Source organism: Pongo abelii, chromosome 20 (genome assembly GCF_028885655.2).
Source record: "Pongo abelii isolate AG06213 chromosome 20, NHGRI_mPonAbe1-v2.0_pri, whole genome shotgun sequence".
In the NCBI taxonomy this organism is placed as follows: Eukaryota; Metazoa; Chordata; class Mammalia; order Primates; family Hominidae; genus Pongo; species Pongo abelii.
Genome location: NC_072005.2, coordinates 541,753 through 545,032, shown reverse-complemented (window position 1 = coordinate 545,032; position 3,280 = coordinate 541,753).

Below are 3,280 nucleotides of genomic sequence, written 5' to 3'. Positions count from 1 at the left end.
GGGTACGTGGCGAGTCAGGCGGCGGGAAGCGTGCTTGGCCCAGGCTGCCGCCATCTTGCAAGTGGGCAGGACCCGCCCGCCTGGGCCGGGAGGGCAAAGGGAGTCGCGTCGCCATCTTGGAGTCGGGCAGGAAACTGTCAGGGCTCCATGTTGCTTGTGGGCACATGGCCAAAAAGTCCGATTCAAACCGAGCGCTCACATCTGGGTGATCGCGCGGGGAGGGAAAGGCCGCGTCGCGTCCCGGACACGCCAGGGCTGTTTCCACGATGGCCACAGATACTGCGGGCGCGCCATGATCCGGGGTCACCCCCGACCATTCTTTGTTTGCCCCGGAACAGCGAATCCCGACTGCGGGGATGGGGAAACTGAGGTCCGGGCCCCGCACAGTCCGCGGCCGCCCGCCTACAGCTGGGAAAACTGAGGCCTGGACCTTGCACAGTCCTTGGCCGCCCGCCTACAGCTGGGGAAATTGAGGCCTGGACCTTGTACAGTGGGCGGCCGCCCGCTTACAGCTGGGGAAACTGAGGCCTGGACTTTGCACAGTCCGCGGCCAACGGCCTAAAGCTGGGGAAACTGAGGTCCAGGCCACACACAGTCCACGGCCGCCCCGCCTACAGCTGGAGAAACTGAGGCCCAGGCCACACACAGTCCACGGCCATCCGCCTACAGCTGGGGAAACTGAGGCCCAGGCCACACACAGTCCACAGCCATCCGCCTACAGCTGGAGAAACTGAGGCCCGGGCCCCGTACAATCCGAGGCCGCCCGCCTACAGCTGGGGAAACTGAGGCCCAGGCCACACACAGTCCACGGCCACCCTCCTACAGCTGGGGAAACTGAGGCCCGAGCCCCGTACAGTCCACGGCCCACTGACCTACAGCTGGGGAAACTGTGGCCTGGACCTTGTACAGTTCGAGGCTGCCAGCCTACGGCTGGGGAAACTGAGGGCCAGGCTCAGCAGGGTCACCAGGAGGGTCCCTCCCGGGCCACCATTCCAGCAGCAGAAAACACCCTAAACTAATGTTCCCAGGAGCGCTGATCACATAAAGAGTCCGACAGAGCTGTGGGAGTGCCTGTCGGGGAGGCCAGGTCAGCGGGTTGGGAGCCATCCCAGGGTGAGGGGATGACCCCGGCCCTCCATACCTGGGACCCTCACGGGAGGCTGCAGTTGGAAGCCGGAGCAGTTCCCGGCCCGAGGTAGGCACTGCCCCCTAAATAGAATTAGCGGGATTTAGTCCATGCTGAAAGGGGAGTTTTTCATTAGCACCAACCTACGGAGGGAGAAAACATGACAATTCTCGTTTCCCCAAATCCAGGAGAGCCTAGCGCCCTGCTTCTGTGGCGTGTTTTATTCCAGCAGTGCTGCATTTCAGGCCGGGGCCTGGCGTGGGCCCAGGAGCCTTGGAGCCCCGCCGGGCGTCCGGTGCCAGAGGATTCCAGCCGGGATTAGGGGTGGCCGCCGAGCTCCATGGAGGCCTTGCACGGCAAGGTCCTTTGCCCCGAACCAGCTGGTCATCGGAGACTCACCAAGAGCCATCTGCAGCCAGGGTCACTCATCAGGAATGTCCTGTGGATCTGGGAGAAGCCCAGTGTGTTACTGTGGATTTGCTCCCCTGGAGACCCCCATCCTCACACCACCAGAGTGAGCCGCTTCTGTCTGTTCGTGGAGTGCCTGGGATGGGCCCCGCCCTGAAAGCAGACAGGCAGGGTCCGGGGGTCTGAGTGGCAGCTGGCAGCAGTAGAGACCACCAGGTTCCAAGCACCAGTCTAACCCATCGGAATCGTGTTAAAACCCACTTCCAATCGTGGCCCCGCCAGGGCTCCTGTGTCTTGCTCAAAGTATAAACCCAAGGCCACCCCTTACCCCGCAAGCCCCACATCACCAGCCACCTGTCCAGTTCCTTTTTTTATTTTTATTTTTTTAAGACAGTGTCTGGCCGGGTGCAATGGCTCACACCTGTAATCCCAGCACTCTGGGAGGCCGAGGCTAGTGGATCACCTGAGGTCAAAGTTCAAGACCAGCCTGGCCGACATGGAGAAACCTCCTCTGTACTAAAAATACAAAAATTCACTGGGCGTGGTGGTGCACGCCCTATAATCCCAGCTCCTCGGGAGGCTGAGGCAGGAGAATCGCTTGAACCCGGGAGGTGGAGGTTGCAGTGAGCCGAGATTGCGCCATTGCACTCCAGCCTGGGCAACAGGAGTGAAACTCTGTCTCTAAAAAACAAAAACGAAAACAAATGCCTGTCATCCCAGCACTTTGGGAGGCCGAGGCAGGCGGATCACGAGGCCAAGAGGCTGAGACCATCCTGGCCAACATGGTGAAAGCCCGTTTCCACTAAAAATACAAAAATTTGCCGGGCGTGGTGGTTTGCTCCTGTAATCCCAGCTACTCGGGAGACTGAGGCGGGAGAATCACTTGAGCAGGAGGCGGAGGCTGCAGTGAGCCTAGATTACGCCACTGTACTCCAGCCTGGATAACAGAGTGACACGCCATCTCAAAAAAAAAAAGTAAAAATAAAAAAATAAAAGGTATGTCCCGGAATTTAGGGTCTACCTGCAGACTCCAAGATGATCTCATCTCAAGACACTTAATGGTACCTTCAAAGACTGGCGTTCCAAATGAAGCCTTGTTCACGGGTTCCAGGGTTTAGGATGTGGTTGTCTTTCTTTGGGGCCACCCCTCAGCCCCTCAGCCCCACCCACCACCTGAAGCTTAGAGGGCGATAGCAGGTACAAGCAGGCCCTTTGTTTTTGCAATGGCGGCCTGGTCCCAGGACCGCCCCCCCCACCGCCTCCACCTCACCCAGGTCACCTGAAACCAGTGTCCTTCCTGGGCTGGCCTGACAGTAACCATGGCTGAGGGCCCAGCAATTTACAGGTCAGCTGTCATATGCAGAACGCCAGCACGGGAAGACGCCCAGGCTCCCGTGGGCACCTGATTTATTTAGCGAGCAGGGCCCAGCCTCTGTCTTTCCTCCTGTCCTGTCTCCCATCCCAGCCCGCAGGCCAGCTGCCTCCTTCATGAATGATTCAGGGTGAGCGAGGAACAGGCTCACCTTGCCTTTGTGTGAGAATCACGTTGGTTTGCTGGTTACCATTTTGAAAATGATACTCTGAGCCTGGCAGGAGAAACGGAGGGGGTGGAGTGAGGACATCTGAGGCCCCCAGAGCCACCGAATCTCACGCAGAGGGGCTGCTGGGGCCTCAGAGCCAGCGAATCTCACTCAGAGGGCCCTGCTGGGGCCTCAGACACCTTTCAGTTCTGATGGGGGAGGGAAG